Consider the following 21,688-nt stretch of genomic DNA (forward strand, 5'->3'; position numbering starts at 1 on the left):
CATAGAAATGAGAGCTGACTCATGCTCACACGTTATTGGTGCCCTGCTGTGTTATAACAGCACCTCATTGGCTCTCAGAACAATCAGTCTCATTGGTTAGTTTTGAGTTAAGAAAATCCACTTTTTGTTACATGAGGCAGTTGTGTTTTCATTTTCTGGTTAATTGACCACAATTAGAATATAGATAATTCCTCATGGTCTATTTCACTACATTCTGCATGAAATTACCTTTCCAATGATATATAACATGATGGTAATATTCATAAATACAAATTTTTGAAAATTTTGGCCACCAGTGGTGTCATGCACACCCCCAAGGGTGCCGGCTGGTCTACTCCACACACACACAGAGAGAGAGAGAGAGAAGGACATAACCATAAGGGAGGACGAAGAAAGAATGGGGTTGGAAGAAAAGACTGAGGGAGATTGTAGGGAATGGAGAAGGAAGGAAACCATGTCCCTTCTCTGCCATGTCTTGAATGGCTGTATAGTGTGGTCTTTTGAGCACCATAGCTTCCTAGCATGCCATAGGACAAATTAAACAGCTTTCCATGTCTTTGAGAAAAGTTTATCTGGCAACCCGAGGCAGGAGAGCATGCTGTGTGACTCCCAAGTATCAAAAGTTGAGTCCCCACTTCTTGCCTTGCACTCCAATCTGTGGCTGAATCCCACTTTGCATTTGCGATCCGAGATGGTGCCGTTGGGAAGTTCAAGCCCACCTTTTATATTACAGTCAAGGGCTGCTGTGCCTAGCACACTCCGTTTTTGGATTTTGAACCTGCATCCCGAATCTGCAGTTACCTTTGCCTGCATGGAGACACTGAACGATGCATGCTTCATCAGAGCCACAGCGGCTAAACAAGGGCTTACAGTCCATATAGCTGGGTAGCTTGAATGATTTTGCCTCTGCCTGGTTACTATGTGCAGAATTAGATACTGTGCAGAATTAGATACCATGGACAAACATTCCATCAGTTTTCTAGTACTTGTACATGTAAATAAAACCATAGGGGGAGGGAGAAGTTTCATATCTTGGGCAGGGGGAATGTGAAAATCTTTATGACCTTTTTCAATACAAAAAGAACATAAGTGTTTTGCAATTCAGTTCATCTTGCACATGGAAACTAGACAATTCACTGTTAGAAAATGAAGATCTCTTATGATAAAACAGGGGAACAGTGAAGACATTATTTAACCCATCTTGCTTCACAGCATCGCTTTGTTTGAAAATTGACTGATCTGGGGGGCAAAAATCCTGATATTCCTGTTGAAAATCAAAATCAGTGCTATGGGTAGTGTACCTTGTTCAACAACAACTAGGTAAAACTCTACATCCATCTATATGTGCTGCTGTTTACTTGAATGCAACATACTGTGATTCTGTCCGATTTTGTTTGCTTTTGTTATTTCAACTTCTTCAATTCTGCCTCTTAGGATAAAGATGAATATTAATTTTAATTCACAATGGCCTTTAATCAGTGTCTCATTTCTTTTTATACTAAGCAATAAAACAATAAAGTGATTTTTAAAAGACTATGTCAAGTACATTATGCTGTTGTCAACCCATTCACATTGCTGTTATCCATGTCCATAGGGGTGCTGTACATGTGACTTGCACTATGGCATTGGCACTTTTGCAGTCATGAAAATTGTGGAAGCCGCATTAAAAGCACTCAACCAGGTGTACCTCCAGACAAACACAATGCTGCTAAAAGCCCACTCTTAAGCCCATGTACTCCCCCAAACCAGTGCCTCTACGAGAACACGGTGCTGCTGTAAGACCAATAATAGTCCCATGAAGACTGCCATGATGTGGCAAAAGGCCCTTTGATGGATTCCAAACTAGTGATTTGCCGAGGACTTTTTTCTGAGCTGATATATGCAACTCCAAATGGCTACAGTGCTAACAAACTGATTAATTTTGAATGGACTAGCTTTTATCTGACACTTGCTCTCAGGGAAATTTAATTTTCGGAGCTGGATGTTCACATCTAATGTAATATTCTGTTTAATGAAGAACATGCAGCAGTTGGAGAGAGAGACTTGGAGCGCTTGCATCTTGCCCTCTTCATTAGGCATCTGCTTAATACTAAAGCCCTGCTGAATGACAAGAGATAACTGTCTCTTGCAGAGCATCTTGCAGCCAAACAGAAAGCAGCAGAAGACCTGGTTTCTCTTCCAGTTTTGTTGTATCAGTCTTTGCTTTCATTGGATGTGTCCCATCAAAACCCACATTAAATAATCAAGGCTATGGTCCATTGGCATATAAGGTTTATCATGTTCAGGTTTCAGTTTTACATATATTTACATAATGACTGCAGCACACTTCTCTTAAAAAGTCATATGTGGTCTCCCATTATGACTAATGTTACAACATTGCATCAGGATGATCCATTAGTTATTAGATTTTCTCTGTAAACCGCTTTGTGAACTTTCATTGAAAAGCAGTATATAAATACTGTTAATAATAATAATAATAATATGAATATTATTATAATGAGAACTTGCTTCATATTGTGGGCTGGCTTGGAACCAGATAGCCCAGGAGAGGTAAGTAAATATACATTTTTATGTACTTGCCCATAGGCTGACTTGTCCCCAATCGATCTTCTCAGACCTACACCAGACATCCAGCTCTTTTGCCAGTCTGAGGAGATACCAGGGCAGGGAAGTGGGGATAAGATCCAAATGTGTGGCTGTCACCAAGATTCACCTCCCAAACTGTCCAAACCCGGTGCACTGCTGACCCAATCCTCCTCTACAGCCAACTTACCAACAATGGTTCTGCAGGCCAGTGTTGCCTATGCGTGACCTCTGTGGTTTTGCGATGGCAGCAGCCCACAGATCAGGCCCACAAAACAACATACCAGCTGCTCTACCAGCTGCCCAGGCCTTATGCTAGTTCATTAGGAGACCCTCCAGACCAATGCCCAGATAGGATTGGGCCATAAACCACTCTCTGAAATAGTGATTGAGTAGCAAGAGTTTGGCAGCAACAGGAAAACCCACTCTTACCAAGATGTTTGTGGCCCTACTGAATGACATAATCTAAGGCCCAATTCATGGTATAATTGCTAAAATGGCATTTGCATCCACCACAAAGATGTGGCTCTGTTATGGAACACATGATCTGATACACAGCCATGCACTACTGATTCCAAGTGGGAGTCTGCTACTGAAAGTAGCTTTGTTCCAAAGGTAGCTCCAGGTTTTGGAAGGTCCTAGTCAACATGTCCTCGGGTGAGCCCTCCCACTGGGTAGCAGCTCCCAGAAGCATTGCTCAGGTGTCTGTTCAGTGAATGATGGTTGTAACACACACTGGAATTTACACAAAAGCTAAGAGGACAGGAAAGTGGCAGCTGGTGTGCCTGGCCAACATTACTGCTCATTCACCAAAACAAGCAACTGGCAGTAAGAAGTACCAGCAGCGACTGCCATTCTCTCCCTAGTCACCGGTGGCATTCACCTGCTCAGATGGGTGGCAGAGTGGTAAGTATCAGCAAATAGCAGACTCAGATGCTGCCCCAATGGAGAGGACATTACGTTTCACCTCTCTCCAGATGAGTCAACAGTACCTTTATCCTGTAGTGTACCAAGGACAGGAAGGTGGTCCACCCCCGGTGCACATCGTAAGAAGGTGCCAGTATGCCTGTCCCTTCAATTGCCAGGTGGACCTGGCCTCCTCTGTGGGGAATCTCAAGGCACAAGCAAGGTCGACCTGGCCTCCATCTCAGGAGTCCCCACAGAGAGAGCCAGGTCGCCCTGAGTGTTGAATTCCAGGTAGATCTGGCCTCTCGCACCAGAATCTCTAGGTGGAGGACAAGTCTAGACATGGCTTCAGGCAGCCAAGGCTGGGGTGGTAGGAGCAGTTTGTCTCATGTACTACTGGTGCTAGGTATACCACTGGCTGTGCCTAACATGGGGGGGGGCAGTTGGTTCCCAGTCCCACTATTACCCATATTCTTAATCCTAAATAGAGCTAACATTTTCCTAGAAGTAAGTGTCATTGAATTTGATGAGTTTTACTTATGAATAGGTACACGTAAGGTTATGCTGTGCCTTCACTAGGCTGAAGACTGCCTAACTTTGGGTAGGATAATTGTCATCACATTCCATAGAAGAAGAAACGGACACAAATTTACTGAATATTGCCATTTCCCTACCTACTTTTAAAAATAAACAAATAGTCCATCAGGTCCAAAGTTTCTTTTGGACTTCTATTTTTCTCACACTTTAGAAATCTAAATCAAATATCTAGTACATCCACAAAAGGAAGAAACAGTGAAACTTTACAAAAACCAACCATTTTTGTTTCAAGAAGAAGGTGGGGTGACCATTTAAATGAAATGAACCTTTTCTATTTTTATGCTGCCCCTAAAAGATGTTGTTAGGAGAAACTAGTTAGCACGTTTAACACCCACTACGGCTGCAGCCATAAATTACTGTAATACAGCAAAGTATAAAAAGCCCAGGAAATAATCATTTTCCAAAGGCAATGTGCTGTCAGCAAATTCTCCATGCTTAAGTGCGAAAATAAATCATCCCACAAAATGCAGCTCATTGTTATTTTAAAGCCATTTATAAACACCGATAAATAGCAGTGTCAGAAGTTTGTGTTTGGGCAGAGTTTGTTCAAGACTGCTCTAGAGCTGGAAGCATAAGGCTAGATAAGACTCATGTACTCCAGGTGACTCTATGCTTGCTTCATCTAGTTTATGTCAGTCCCATTGGGTTCAGTGGGGTATATTCCAAGGAAGCTGCCTTCCATGGGTCCCTTCCTACCTGGGAGATCTCTCCCTGTGTTCCATGGTGGTGCTCCTTGCTACATGGGTTGGGATAGGAAGAGAAGGCAATCATAGAGCAACTCCTTTGGCCAAGAGTGCCACACCACCACCATCCTTATGGGAACCAATGGCACCTTATAGGAACCAATGGCACAATCCCTAGAAAGCACATGCATGCACCAGATGCCTCATGGTGCTCCAACACAAGGCAGCAGATGGATGCAAGTTCTCCTTCATTCTGTCACCCACAGCTATAATGGTGGCAGTGAGGGAGGACTTGTTGCCATTACAGGTGGCAGCACACTGCTGTCTCCTGTTCCCCACACCTCATAAGCTTATTGCACAATGGTAGGAAGTAGAAACAGTAGCTGATGTTTAGGTACTTCCAAATGGGCCCTGTCTTACCAGGCAGCTGTGGGGAGTAAAGGCAGCAGAGGACCCTTGCTACCTCAAAAGTTGACTAGGCACAGGTATGGAATCTTTGCATGGACATTGACCTCCAGCATGTGCCCCACCAAACCTCACCTTTTCGCAAGGACCAGCAGTGGCTCTTGGGTTTTCACAGGAAACTGAATTAGGCAAAATCAAACAATTACTCCAGTTAGCTCAGCATGTGATTGGAAGCTGCACGCCAGTGTCTAAGATAGGGGCAGGGCCAGCTTTAAGCCAGATTGGACAAACTGCTCCCAATTGGACCCCCGCTACAGTAATCTAGTCTAATGCACACAACACATTGCAATGGACACCTAACACCACATTCCAGGTTTTACAGAGAACAACATTTTTTATTTTCTTCTGAATTCTTAAAAAGTAGTGCTTGTTTAGATTGTTTATATTTTGAAATTTTTTTACAGTACTTGAATTGCATACTATGCTAATTAATTATACTATTTTAATGTGTTAATTAATTATACTATTTAGATATCAAAGGTAATCTACACATTTTGTTTCTTTACTTGTAGGCTTACATGCATGCAGTTGTATATTAAAATGTGCTTTGTTCCATTTGGTCCATTAACTCACATGCACTTTTTTAAGTGCACATTTTCATTGCTTTCCATTCTAACGTAGGGATATAAAGTTTCTAATAAATTTTATTTATATCTCCAAGTTTCTACAGACCTTGGCTGTGAACCTGTGGCCTTGCAAAAAAATGTTTCCAATTGGGCCCTGCAGCTCCTAAGGCCAGCCCTGATGGTGGAGGGGGGTCTCCTCCCTGCCTGGAGATGCTGGGAATTGAACCAGGGGTCTTCTACAAGCAAACCATGTTCCACCTCCCATCCTCCAATGGCAATGATGCCAACTGGTGATGTCAGCAGGATCATGCCTCCAAAAGACATTATATTGTCCCTGCCCAGCCAAACGTGTGTTCCTAGTGATAGTCAGCTCTTTTTGTTTGTTCGTTTTTTCATGCATAGCACAAGAGTGCAAGTGCTTTTAAACTGCAGGGCAGAAGAAACAGAGCAAGCAGAGTTAAAAAAAAAAAACGCACACCCAAAGCCGGGACTGGAAGCGAGACACAAACTCACAGGAGAAGCAACCAAACTCATGCACTGGAAACAAGTTCATTATGCTGTTTGCATTCAAGACAAGACACAAGAAACCAAAAGAGAAAGTGAGAATCCAATCTTTCCATTACATCATGCTGTGTATTTAATTGCCCAGCCTAGCAGAAGACTCTCCCTTCTCCACTCTCTTGGTGCCAAGGGCTATCCTTAATACAAATGCTTATCTAGGTCACAGTACAAGGGATGCCTCCATATAATATGTTTTTCCAGGCCACTGGAGATATGTGTGTCATTGGAATGTCCCTACTCAACAGGAAGAGACTTACTATCTATTTTCAGTTGTTTTTTCAGCACAACGTGAGCAGGCATAAAATGCCTATAGGAAAAAGCAGGCTTTTTAAAAAGATTTTTTGGAATATATTATTAAGGGCAGAGCAGATAAAACAAAACCTAGATGACACGTTAAACACATAAGAAAGGCCCTGCTAGATCATGCCACAGGCCCATCTAGTCAAGCATCATGTTTCCCAGCACCACCGGCAGTCTTCAAGAAGCTGAAAAGCAAGTGTCTCTCCTACCATCGCTTCTCTACAACTGATATTCGAAGGCAAGCTGCTGCGGAACCTGGATGTTGCACATAGCCAGCGTGATCAGTAGCCACTGATAGACCTCTCTTCCATGACTTTTGCCAGAGGTTGTGTTTCTTTTTGTTCTCCTCCTTTGGGCACGACTTCCCTTTTCCGAAGGAAGCCTTCCAACCTTTAGAACTTCCTTGATTCCATGAGTGAGCCATGCTGAAATCCCCCTGAACCTGGTGATGCCTTTCCAGCTTAGTCAACATTTAATTTCTGGTTATAACTTTTGATTCAAGGCATGCAAGAGACACACATGTCTGTGGTGTGATCTCACCAAAGGCACAGCATCTCGCCACTATTTTCCTTGTCTTTGCCTCATGCAAAGTCAAACTGACTGCGTGTGTGCATTTGAGAGAGAGAGATAGTGCATAATGCAATTTTTCTCCTTGTAGCTTTTTGTTGGAGACCTGAGATCAGTCTTGGGCCTCTATCCCAAACAAGTTTACACCCTCATCTCTTTATGGATGTTTTGGCATGAACTTGTTCCTGTCCGCTTTCCCCCAGAGACCAGTTTAAAAGCTGCCCTGCAACCTTTTTGATGTTGTATGACTGCGGTCCGGTTCCTTTCTCGCTCAAGTAGAGCCTGTCCCATTTGGATAAGCCTGGCTTGTCTCAAAACATTTCTCAGTGCGTAACAAATTCAAATCCCTCAAATCACCACTGTCTCATCCATGCATTGAGACCCCTTGGCTTCACCTGGCCCTGTACATGAACAGGAAGCACTTCCAAAAATACTACCGTGAGGTTCTGGCCTATCACCAACCTATCTAGCTGACCCATGCCATCTGCAACCTTTGCACCCAACAGGCAAGTCACCATGGGGATCTACATACCCATCACAAACCATCATTCACTGTTCCTAATGATCAAATCACCCACTGCTAGGAGCCTCTGACTCTGCAGTGGGTTATTCTCAGCACCAAATATGTGTTTATCATCCGAAGGATGGGCCTTTCCTTAAAGATCATGTCCTCCTTCCCCAAGACTCTTGTTCCCTGTGATAGCAGCAAAGCTCTCAGTGCAGGGAGTGAGATGCCTGTAGCTAGTGGTGTTGCTACCTCTTCTTCGGCCTGGAGTGATGACTCACGATGTCACCTCCCCCCCCCCCCCCGGCAGACATGTAGAGGTAATTGGCAGTGATACAATGATATCGCCAATTATTTCCAGACTGCAAACCACTGACACAAGCCACTCCGCTTGTATTTGTTTTCAACATTTTTTCATTCAAGGAAGCTTGATTTTGGTGTCCTCATCCTGCTACTCAGCTCACACAGATACTTAACTTGCCTCTTACTCTCAATATCTCCTCACTGAAGGTTGCTCGTGCTCATCAAGTTGGCTCTCTTTCAAGCTACCTGCAAGTTTATGCCTCTAGCTGGCTCACTCTAGTTCCCCCATTTGGCCTATTGGAATACAGGGGTCTTGTGTAAAGAAAGGAGATGTGAGTAACTCAGCTTCTTCCCTGTACCAGACCCACTTTCTAATTTACTGTAGATTAAAGGAGAATCAGCCCTTTGAAAGGTGATTTGCTCACAAGAGTGGACAATAGGTGCTGATCAAAGGGCTGAATAAGGAATGTTTCCACTCCAAAGGAACAAAATGGTCTAGCTTACATTATTAGTATGCCTACAATGTATCCCTTTTTCTGAACCTGCACTCTGGTTTTCAAAACCGACCTGTTAAACCTACAACTTTAGGTATCTACAGATTATAGCTCAAGACTGACCTAAGCCTTCACCTAAGTTTCTAAGCAGATCTTTTTTTGACCCCAGTCTGCATTGTGGTCCTTCTCAGTTTCTAGCTCTACATTAGTTTTCCCCTCTTCAGGTTTGGGATTCATCTGGGTTTCTGGTCAAATTTTACTACAGCCAATCAAGCCTTAAGTGCTACAGCAGGGCTGAAAAATGGGAAGATTCAGCTCCTGACTATCTGTGCCCTTCCTTGCACTACACAAAGCACTTACCTTCTCCTTACATAGATGCTGAACTCACCTGTTTCCTTCCATGCTTGCTTTGTCATCAGAACTAGCTCAAGACCTCCTGATACCTGAGGTCATGCCCCAAATGCTTCCCCCACCTGTGCTCCTCCCATTCTCCAGTGTTCTAGCTCAGCTCTGTTCACCCCTCCGCATTTCCTCTTCCTTTCTGTTCTCCTCCTCCAGAAGGAGGTCCAGTGGAGGCAAGTAGGCAGAGATGAGTGCCTTCTCTCTCACTAATCTGCTGCCTGAGGCAATCTCTTCAGTTGGCCACATGTATGGGTCAACAACAACAACAGTATTTATATACTGCTTTTCAATGGAAAGTTCACAAAGCGGTTTACAGATAAAATCAAATATCTAATGGCTACCTGTCCCAAAAAGGCTCACAATCTAAAAAGATGCAACACCAGCAGACAGCCACTAGAAAAGACACTGCTGGGGTGAGGAGGGCCAGTTACTCTCCCCCTGCTAAAAAAGGAGCACCCACTTGAAAAAGTGCCTCTTAACCAGTTAGCAGGGGTCAAGCCCTGCCAGGATGTTTCATTACTGAGGTTCCCTCATGCTCACAAAGATGATTATGGAAAGGCCCTGCCATGGCTCCCTGGCTGGACTCTGCATAGCACCCTAGTCTGATCCCTCTACTTCTCCTTACTCATGAGCTGGGACACAGCTTTTAGCTAAATGGACTTTTTAGCTTCTTCCCCTTAGCATGAGCTGCAATGGTCTTCCTTTTATTCATCACACACATTGCTGGGCAGAGCTGACTCAAGATTATGCCACACTTAGGGACATACAATATAGATGTTAGGCTCTTGATGTTCTTTTTCTCCTTCCAGTTAGTGGAGGAGGGTGGAAAAAATCTCAAAACTGCAATGGGGTAAATGGGCCTTAGCTCTCAGTTCCTGTCTTGGTTCTATGCCAATCATCCTTCTACCCGCCTGTTCAATTGCTGCTTTTTAAGTTGTTGTTTTTTTCCTAAGCTTCCATTGACTTTCAATGAAAGTTTTTTTTCCAAATTGTAAATAGCAGTTGGAAGTACAATTAACATAGGAACCATGGTGAGGGCCAAGCACTAAACCCCCCCTTACTACAGTTTTGTGCCCCCCTCAAGTTAATTAAAGGGGGGAAGGAAAACACAAGGCCAAGTGCACACTTTTTTGTAACAGGTAGTTTCATCCTTGAATAAAGAGTGGAGACATTCTAGCCACACCCTTTCTCACACTTTCTCTTCTGCTCTGTTCTCATTGTCCTTGTCTAATCAAGGGAGCAGGACAAGATGGAGGCAGATCAGAAAATGGAAGCCTACCAATCTGCCACCTGATATCCTGCTCCTATGACAGGGCAAAGGAAAATGGGCAAAAGCGATGTTTGAATTACAGAGGGCTGGAGGGGGCCCAGCTGCCTTACCTTCTGTGTCAGCCCCCTTAGCTACTGTTTTTATTAGGCTAAAGGGGGTCATAATATGGCTTCAATGGTGGGGGATCAGAAGTAGGATGGATTCATGAAGGGCCCCCAACGCCACAATGCAAACATTGAGCATGACGTGGGGACAGCCAGATTAATGGTGTGGCTCACGTTTGTTCTGAAGAGTGAGGTTACCGGAGCCATTTGCCTATGTGCAGATATCACTATCCTTTCAGCCCTTGCTCAATTATTCAAGACTGACCTTTATTAAAACTTTGCAGTCGGTGCAAACTGATAGGGATCATCAGCAGTTATTAGTTTGAAAGCAAGGTGTGTATGTGCACATGAGTTTGAATACAAACATCACATGCCTACTCATTTAGCAGAACTGGTTCTACAGTGTGGCCATGAGGCAAGGACATATCTCTGATCAGGTGCATGTAAGTGAAGGAGAAGGAAGGAAGGCCAGTGGTGATATTGTGGTTCAACTGCTACACTTTGGCTGGTGATAACTGGGCTCAAATTTTCCCTGTACCATGAAACTCACTGGGTGGCCATAGGGCCAGTCACCTACTTCACAAGTAGGGATGAAGTGGGGCTAACACTCATCTGTATTTGCCACTTGAAGCTGACTAAGAAAAGGGTGGGGTACAAATTGTTTTACATATGTCTTAATTAGTGATAATATTTAACACATATGGAAACCATGAGATGCAGTGCAGTGTGGTGGTTAAAGTGGATTCTTCCCCTTCCCTCCAGCCCCAGCTATGTAGCTTCCTGGGGAACCTCGGGCCAGTCACCAGTCAGTTTCAACCAACCTCACAGGGTCATTGTAAAGGAGAACAATGTGTGCCACCCTGAGCTTCCTGGAGAAAAGACAGAATAGAAATGCAATAAATAACTAAAAACATCATACTTCAACTATTTTTCAGCAGTCCCTTCAAGTATGCTCCAAGATATGGGACTATTATTCTCCTTGTACTGCAGATGGGAGACTGAGGCTGAGAGATGTTGAGCAATACATAGCTTATCTGAGGCCCCTTAAAAGAAATGTTGGACCCTCCAGAAAGGGGACCCAGCCAAGTTGATTGACAGGCAAATTCATGGAAGGTCAAATCACAGCTCCTTAACCCAGGTTAAGATAGGCTTAGCCCATCTCTGCTTGATGGAACAGCTGTTTTTGGCTGTGCATGCTGTAGGCCTAAAGGAGAGGCCTGTGTTGACCATCTTTAGGGTTTAAAAGGTTGCAAGCCAATGGCTTGTCTTCTCCGGCGACCCAGCAGACGTTGGAAGAAAGGGCAAGCATCAGGCTAAGCAGAAGAGCCGGCTCCTAGTGCATTGGCAGGGTGCAAATTTAATTAATAGACCTCTAAGCTTGGAGGATGTTACAAGGGAGGCAGGCTGGCAATTCCCTGATCAAACGGATCTGAGCCTCGGTGATGAATGGCAGTGGCTCCAATTGTGGTGGAAGAGGAAAGAGGCAACCTGGGACACATAAAAGGCAAAGTGATGTGTCAATTTGTAGTCAAGTGTGAGCAATAAAGCCTGACAGACCATTACTCAACTCGATGGCATGAAGAGCAGAGAATCCTGATTTTGCCTTAAGGGGGGACCCAGCGAAGGGGAGATGGAGAAAGGGCATGTAAATCAGTCGCATTCCATTTGTAAAGAGGAAGCTCATAATTACTCCGGTCCTTTTCCTTGCTCTTTGCAGAACTGTGCACTCACCAAGTGCTCTCCGGATGAATGGCCAAGGGCAATAAAACTCATTAGTACGAAATCCATTAACACCACTAATGCACTGGACCGATTTGGAGCAGGCAGTACCCAAGAAACATGTTGTCGCATCCATATAACAGCTGATATATACTACCATGACTGGCAGGCCATAAAATAGTATGGAATTACAACCAAAGATTCTGTCTTAGGTTCATGGCTGCCAGTACATCATCATCAGTGAATAGGCTGTGGGAGCAGGTGTGCAAACAAGTACTACCCTGGCCACCTGTGGCAGCATAAGACTTGTCTCTAGGCAACCAGACAAGGTAGTTCTGGTTAAGTGAAAATGTCTGTTCTTAGTGGGCACTGTTATGTGCAATGAACTGACGTCACTATGTTCATCAAGGCAGGCTTTAATCAAGGTAGATCAATTTCACCCCTGCTAACTGAGGAAGAGGCACTTTTTCAAGTGGGTGCTCCTCTTTTATTTAGCAGGGGGAGAGTAACTGGCCCTCCCCACCCCAGCACTGTCTTTTCTAGTGGCTGTCTGTTGGTTTTCTTTTGCATCTTTTTAGATTGTGAGCCCTTTTGGGACAGGGAGCCATTAGTTGTTTGATTTTCTCTGTAAACTGCTTTGTGAACTTTTTGTTGAAAGGTGGTATATAAATACTGTTAATAATAATAATTAATAATTTCTGGGGTAGTAATTTCTGCAAATCTATGGGCAAGTCTGCTTTAGAGCCTCTTTTGGATTTGTAGGAGTCTCTCCCAACTTGTATTATAAGGGATAACTTGGTTTTTAGCCATCCTTGTTATAGGGAGATATCCTAAGGGCTTAAAGAAACTTCTAAAAGCTGTGAGGACCAAATTAGATGCATGAGACACCTCTAAAATTGACATTGTGCTTCTCTCTTCCCTTTAAATTTTTTTAAAAACAGCACTGTCAGGCAGCTCCAGTCCAGATTGGGACTGTAGTATGGGGTAGCAGGTATAACCCTTTCCCCATGTCATGATCCCAGTGAAAATGACCTCTCCAAAACTGATATTGGCACAGGACATAAAGTTGCTATTGACACTAATGGCAGCTTCCTTCCTGGGGGAAAAAAAAGCTGTTGGGGGACAATTTTTATGAGGATGAAGGGTTAAAACTGCCCCATGCCACAGTCCTAATCCAGATGCTCCTAGTTGCCATTATAAAAGAGAGACAAAAGGACAACCAGCATCAGCCTCATCAGGAACCAGGGTTCTCCTTGCCAATCCCCAAAGCCCCCAATGCAGTAGCCAGCAGGCAATGGTGGCACAAGTTGCTCAACTGAGAGACCGCTGCCTTCTCCCACCCTCTCCACCCATCACTGGGCTACGCAGAGACCACTGAAGATGCAGTTTTAGAAACATTTTGTTTCCTACTGGTTAGCATTGTACTGCCATATCTTCAAACACATCCTTGCAACGACAGGGACTAGAAACTTACCTGAAGGCTGAGCTGCTCAGGATTCAAGCAAGCAGATGTTGTAACATTTGCAGTGGAGCAGAATTTGATAAACAATGCTGGGATTCCGACAGAGAACCGCCAACTTGTTTTTAATCAGCCATTAATGAATTCTATTTTTTCCCTCTGACCCAATTTTGAAAAGAAAAAATAATAAAGTCTTTTCAGTTATTCATTTGGATTTAAATATTTCATTTAATTAACGTGTGATACCAACGCAGCCGAGCTTTCTTGAAGCGCACTGAAACATTCATTACTCTTCTTCCTGGAATGATTGAGGTATATGGAAGGTTAGATGAAAGATCTGTGTTGGGGGTGACTTATTACTTTTCTGTCTGTCACGGTGGTCAAGGGAATGGAAAGTCATTAATCACCTATCAAGACGGCAGATTAGAGTTGCCAAGGATTTTTAAAAGGATCATCAAAGCATAGCAATTAACTGAAACGAATAAGACAATGTCAGGCTCCTTTTTGAAAACCAAGGAGCAAGTGATGGGTAACAGATCTTGGCTGATAGGAAGAAAATTGAGGCAAGACATTTCCTTACCAAATAAAATCAGGAAAGGAATAATGCAATTGAGGCAAGAAGAGGCAGCAGGCTCCTTGTAGCCTGAAAGTATCTGGCAAAACCCAGGTTTATATGACAGACAGCCCAGTCCTACCTAAGTTCCCCCATGCTGATGCACCAGCGTGGGCTACGCTGCATGCCACGGGGGGATGTAGCAAGTGAGAGGTCTCCTCAAGGTTCAGGGACATTTGTCCCCTTGCTCCAGGGAAAGCTCCAGCTGCTGCTATGGGTCAATATGGACCTGTGCCAACTCAAGTTGGCCCATGCTGCTGGATCAGGTTCAGGAAGGGGGATAGGATGCAGTGCACACTGGCACTGCTGATCCCGCCCCCTCCCGGGTCCAATCTAATCCCAAACAATCATAATTATAGGCCAGTAATCTCTCTATACTCTGAGTATAGGGTAGAGATGGGATGAAGCTGGGAGAAGCTGCTTTTGCTCAATGTTCAACCAGTAAATATGCACTCAGCTGGCCTGAGATCTAACCTAAGCAGTCAGGATCTTAATGACACATTCCCTTAATGTTATGTAGCATCAATTATTTTAACATCAGCTCCAGCAGGAGGGGTATTACAAACGCAGCCTCTGATAAGACTGCATTTATTATGTCTCATTTAAAACAAATATTGATCTGGTGGACTAATAAAAATGATTTACGGCTTCTACTTCCATGTGACATTGCGGTGCACTGAGCAAAGTCAGGAGGGAGCTCCTAGCTTTGGGCCCTGCTGTTCCAACTAATCTACTGCCTTTTGCAGTGCAAGGTTGGTACCCACAACCAGTAGGGTCGCAGGACATTTTGAAGAGCAAGTGCTCGTTGTGACTCTCCCCATAATCATGCCCCACTGACTGTCATTTCAATGACAATGAAATCAACAGTCTTCATTGAGGTTTTCTTCTCCTGCCACTTATTTGGAAACTTGCTGAGCTACATCTTTAAATAAAGTAGATTGCATCCCAAATGCTTGAGGTGGGTTGCAATGGTTTGAAAAGAGAAAGGTGGATAAAAATATCAAGCTAAAGATAAAGGAAAGTTAGTGTGAAATTCAATGCATGCTTATTCAGAAGTGCCACCGCTAATGTCTCTGTCTTCCAGGGGCCACTCTTCCAAGAAAATGAAGTTAACCCCTGCTAAATGGGGAAAGAGGCACCTTTCAAAGTGGTGTCTTCTTATATTTAACAAGGGAAGAGCAATTGTCCCTCTTCACCCCAGTATGGCATCTTTCCCAGTAGTTGATGCTGGTGTCTGTTCTGCATCTTTTTTCAGACCTTTTTTTTTAGTCCTTTGGGGTCAGGGAACCATTTGATTGATTGCTTTGCTAAACCACTTTTTGAACTATTTTTTGTTGGAAAAAATGACAAATAAATACTATTACTAAACTGAACAACACATTTTTTGCTGTCTTAAGTTAGACCTATTTCTGCGTAAATTTGGGGTGCCGATTCCAAAAATGGCAAAAATCGGTTTTGCCCTATCATGTCTAGTTTTGGAGACACGGTATAGCTTCATTAGTAAATAGTGCGAGCAGCTTCCTCATGACTGTATAACTAGGCGTGATAGGGCAAAACATGCCATTTTGGGGACCAGCACCCCAAATTCATATAAAACCACCAAAAAGTTTGAGAAAAGGTTTTTGGACCCTCAGTTTCACAGGCCTGTGTTATTAATAACAATAACAATAATAAACAAATCCACACTTCATTCCTGGAGGGGCTTTTGAAATAAACTTCCACTTCTGCATCTGGGGACAGGGCAGACTAGCAATGGCGCTTGTGCTTCTAGGTATAATTTTACAGTTCTCAGTTTGCCTCCTGTTGAGCCTGACACTACTACTCAGTTCAGCTTGGTTGAACAAGTTTTAAAAGAAGCATCTGAGCGTTCCTGCTGATGACATCACTGTACCTGCCTGCTGTAGAAGATATTCCAGTGTGACACCCCATACAGACCCACCTCAATGACACCCGTAACAGAGGAGATCCAGACAACTGCCCCTGGAATTCTTCCTCAGAGCCACTTCCAATGCAGTGGTTTTCATTCATGGGAGTGCTCCAATAAACTACCACCCAACCTCATTGCTATAAAAAAAAAAATCATATAGGAAAGATTTAAATTCTCATCAGTTTGCAATCCAGACTCCGGAAACTGCCTGACATATTTATATCATACTCACGAGTAATCACAGCTCTAAATCCTTTCTATGTTGCAATTTTTATCACAGGTATAATTTGTGAGAATGCTTTCATGACTCATAATGGCAACTTAGAAAGGGCTCTCTGTTCAGACTCAAGCAGTTAGTCAGAGCCCCACTGCCTGAATAGGTCTAGAAATAATGGAAATCCTTTGACAGCCATCCACGTCAAGCTTATAAGACTTTCTGTGACAGGGCTAAATCATGACATTGCAGCACCCTGGACAGGTCCCGAATGCCCCTGATGTTTCTTTAATCCTTTTTTCATAGTTACCAGACTATGGTGCCAATGAGAATGTACCCACTGGGGCAAATAATAGTCGGGCGGGGGGCAATTTGCATCAGAACCACAACAAGGCAAAAGGATACAGTACCCCATTTCCCTGCATTACGGTTCAAATATGGATCTCCCTCCAGCTACTATTTAATAGAAAAAGTTAAACATACCAATGCAAATGTTCAAAATAGCATGTGGGTTGGCCCTCAAAGAGCTGCCAGAAGGTCAGGTGGACCTTCAGGCCACCATATATTGTCCACAACTCCTCAATAATCCAGAAAGGCATGCACAAGAAACATGAGAAGAAAGCATTTCACTTTGGTATTTAAAAGCCTTGACAGGCTAAATAAATAAATAAATAAATAAATAAATAAATCCCATTCATAACCATGAGATGCATCAAAGGCTTTCTGGAGTGGCCCACATAAGATCCACTATTTAGTACATGTTTAGCTGATTGATTTAGGGCTCAATCCTAACCAACCTTCCAGCAGCAAGGTAAGGGCAGTGCAGCTCCGAGGTAAGGGAACAAACATTCTCTTACCTTGAGAAAGAGAAGGAAAGAGAATGCCACCCACTGCATGATTCAGCATATGCCCTATTGGCACAGCTATGTCAGTACTGTAAAGTTGGTTAGGATTTGGGCCTTAGTTGATTTGGGGCAGGTGGCATCCAAATGAATGAATACAACGTCAGCCTAGTTGCAGAACTACCATTGTAGTCTATGGGGCAAATGCCCCGGGAGCGAGGCTGTAGGACCAGGCAGAAGCCTCTCTGAGGCTCCCGACAAGGTTGGAAACTGTGCACCCAGTTTTCCAGAAGCAAAGTTTATAGTGTCGGGGAACGTCAGATAGGCTTTCCCCGATGCAGTCTTGGGTTGCACGAGGTTCCATGAATCTCAGATGAGTGGGGGGAGGTGGATTTATATGCTAAGGGGCAGCAACAGCCCATGAGGGCTTTTGCCATCACAAACTTTTGCCCCTGGGCACAGGGCTGGGGAGGTTTGCCACTGCGTCAGCCAGGAGTTTGCATCTGCTTCTTAGAGAGGAAATGGACACAACCATCCAAGAATCACCATTACGTAATGACAGAGTGTTCACTTTCTGCCCTGTTTTATGACTGTTAAATCACAGGTTGTTTGGAAGAAATCTTACCTTCCAATCAAAGTTCAAAACTGGGTACAAAAAAAAAAAAGGACTGCACTGCAGAATTATGCTGCTTGTAGTAGCTGGAGCACACAAACCTAGGCTGCAGTAAGCATCACTCTTTGGAAAACTGAAAGAGATATCACAAGGTTTGAATGGCATTTACACTAAAAAAAATCAAGTAATGCCATTTCTGCCTGACTTGGCTCAGTGGAGCCCCTACAGTCCAAGAGCAAGCAGGGCTACTGCGATTAGGATTCAAACATAGTCATGCAGGGAACATTAAGCAAATTACATTCCTGCTGACTGCCAGTTGCTCTAATGGAATTGAAGGCAGATAACCTGTTGTTGTGGAAGGTTTTTAAATAAACCATCGAAGGGTTTGTCAACACTGTTACACCTTTGATCAGGACTGCCATCAGGAGCCAGCCACATTGAGAGGTTGCCCACAGCTGACCCCTATGATCTCAGTGCCTTTTCTGTGGCAACAGCAGTGGCAGCACTAATAGTGGTGTCACTATTGCTCTGGAACAGTGCAAAAATCTCAGGGACCAATATACATTGATGCAGAGGGTGGGAATTTCTGCTGCAGCTGCCAAATTTCCTCCTCACCATTCATGTATAGATGGATGTGCTGGCAGCAATTCCTCCTCCTCCCACCACCACCTACCTATTCATAGATGATGAGGGCAACAAGAAGAGGTACTAGCATACCTAGGGGGGGTCAGTGGGGCCAAGTGACTCTAGGTGGCATACCACAGGGGCACAGCTGCCATCTACTGCACCCCTCTCACAGCCACTTGAGCATCACTCAGAGCAGCCGCACACTTCTTTCAAGCAAAAATAAGTGGGCAATCACTCAGAGCATGTAAAAAGTAATTGCAGTGATGTCATCACATTACTGCAATCACTTCCAGGTCAAGTGAAGGGCGGCAGTTAAAGGGATGGCCCTGGGACCACAATGCACAATGCCCAGGACCACCACTGAGAAGAGGAGCTGCCATCATCAGCGAGTTCCTCTAGACACGCATGGAGAAGCTGCTGCAAGCCAACAGATATGTCCCCCTGCCAAAGAAACTACACTGCATGGAAGGGGGACCTGTGGTACTCACAACAATCCCATGAGGTAGGTGATGCTAAGAGATAGGGACTGGCCCCGGGTCACCCGGGACACCTCATGGCTGAGCAGGGATTTGAACCTGGATCTTCCAGGTCTGACGAACTCCCAAATCACTACACCATCCTGGCTATCACCATAATGTCAGGTAATAAACATAGATTTCTACATATTCTTACAAACTGTAACTTGCCACGTTGGCCCATTAAAAGAAAAGTCCCCAGTCCAAAGTAGGACAACATTTATTAGGACCAAACAAATTTTGTTTTATCAGTTGTGAAGCTGAGGTTTCCAAGGTCAAAGTCAAATTGTCAAGCTAGACAGAAAAGTATGTGTCGAAGTGACAAAACCAACTCCTAGCGTTGGCACAGATTTTCTTTTTCAGCACATTCATAGCTTTGCCGATAATGTCTGGCCCATTTACTCACACAAAAGATAGAACAATAGATAGCCAATGAGAGACATTTTTCTTTCTGTAACCTTCCTGTTATTCTTTCCTGGAAGGCATTGCTGTTACCTGGAAGAAAGAATCACTGGAGACTGAGGGAGTCTCCCATTAGAAGTACTCCATTCTTGAGTTTTTTTACTGTATTTCAGTGAAAAATCCAGACAAAACTACTTTTATTATCCAGGAATCAAGAGTGGCAAATGTTTTTCTCTTTGCACTTTAAACAAGACAAGTGCTGGCAGAAGGCTGGAAGCATTTGAGATGTCATTTGTCTAAACAAAATTAATTCTGTCCTTGGAAGCCATTCTGAGTCTGAAGTATTCAGGGAAAACAAAGAAGCAATACAAATTGTTGAGAGAGAGAGAAATGAAAAAAAAATAGGCTCCAATATTACAGTATTACACATTTTAGCAAGGAATGTCATTTTGGAGTTAGATGAAAGGTGAGATCGTCTATGGAAGACATCGAATACATGAAGAATACACTGTTTAACAGTGGTCAATGTAAATGCATTGCAAATGCTTTCAGTTTGGTTCTGGTGGGACATTGGGCCAGACTGTATGGTTTCAAGGAATTAGTGCAGAAGTATTTGTAATTAAGTAAAGGTAAAGGTTCCCCCCATGTTAAGCCTAGTCGCTTCCAACTCTAGGGGCGGTGCTCATCTCCGTTTCTAAGCCGAAGAGCTGGCATTGATAGACAGTTTCCAGTTGATAGACAGCTGGCATGACTAAATGCCTAAGTGCACAGAATGCCATTACCTTCCCACTGAGATGGTACCTATTTATCTACTCGCAGTTCTACATGCTTTCAAACTACTAAGTTGGCAGGAGCTGGGACAAGCAACGGGAGCTCACCCCACCACGCGGATTCGAACTGCCAACCTTGCGGTCAACAGGCTCGTCAACTGAGCAGTTTAACCCACTGAGCCACCATGTCCCTTTGTAATTAGCATATATAATATGCTGGTTACATCCAGAATTACTGAGATTATTATTATTTTTATTATTATTATACTTTATTTTTACCCCGCCTTTCTCCCCGAAGGGACTCAAGGCGGCTCACAAACCAAGGTTAAAACAAGCTAAAAACATAATTTAAAAGCAGATAAAAACATAACATATCATAAAAACAGTAGTCAGATAAAAACTAATCAGGTAAGAGCATAGGGCAGCAAATTAGAAAAGGATCAGGCCAGTGAGCAGATGTTAAAAAATGTTAGGAGATGTTAAAAAGATGTTAAAAAGGCCAGGAACTCAGAAGGCTTGTCTAAACAGAAGGGTCTTCAGGCCTCGCCGGAAAGTTACAAGAGAGGGAGCTGTTCTTAAGTCAAGGGGAAGGGAATTCCATAGCGTTGGTGCCACTACTGAGGCCCTATTTCTTGCCGCCGCCCCATGTACCTCCCTAGGCGGCGGCACTTGTAAAAAGCTGAGATCCCCTTAGATTGAGATCCCACTTGAGATCCCTTTAGATTGGATTGTTGCAATGTGTTTTACATGGGGCTGCCACAGAAGATGGTTGAAGTTGGTTCAGAAGCTTCACTGGGTCCACAGTGCAGCTCCAGGATATTGTTGAGGGATAGCAACATGAAGCATACTACACCTTTCCTATATCCGCTCCATCAGTTGCCAATATGCTTCCAAGCCCAATTCAAAGGGCTGCCTTTAAAGCCCTTAAATGGCTTGGGACTGGATTACCTTAAGAGTCATCTACTCCCCTAAAACCTGTCTAATCTTTAAGATCATCAGGGGAGGACTTGCTGTCTTGCATGCCATTCATGGAGATTTGGTGGGCCTCAACAAGGTCACCTAAAAAGGGGCGCCCCATCTGTGAAATTCTATCCCAAGAGAAATCAGACTGGGTCCACTCCTGTTGATTCTCCAGATCAAGCTGAAATACATTTTGTATTTGGGGTTTTTTCATTTAGTTTCACACTGATTTTCTTCTGTTTGCTACGGTTTTACAGTGTGCTTGGGGGGGGGGTGTCTTTTTATTGTATATTTACAGAATATCTTTTGCTTTTGATAAGCCACTTCGGCAATTTTTATGAAAAGGGGGAAGTCACATCGCAAGTAAAGAAATAATAAAGACAATATCCTCTGGCTTGGTCATTTCCTTCCCGACAAATTGTGCTCTAAAAGATGGACATAACCTAAATTTCATGTTCAAGCAGGTGCCATTTTAAATGTCCGCTTAAGGTCCCTAAAGCAACTCACAGAGTGCAGTGCTCCCTTAGCTGCAATAAACAGCTGTTTTGCTGAACACCGAACATTGGCAGGCTCATAACCCTTGGACATTCAAAGACTTAGTCTTTGGAGGGGGGGGCAAGGTCATATACAGTGCAAGCTGTTTTCTTTGTGCAAGAAAGGTTTTCATCTGTCAGCAGGACACATTCTATGAGTGTTGCAGTTTCCATCTGTTCACCTGCAA

The sequence above is a fragment of the Tiliqua scincoides genome, chromosome 5 (genome assembly GCF_035046505.1).
Source record: "Tiliqua scincoides isolate rTilSci1 chromosome 5, rTilSci1.hap2, whole genome shotgun sequence".
Lineage (NCBI taxonomy): Eukaryota > Metazoa > Chordata > Lepidosauria > Squamata > Scincidae > Tiliqua > Tiliqua scincoides.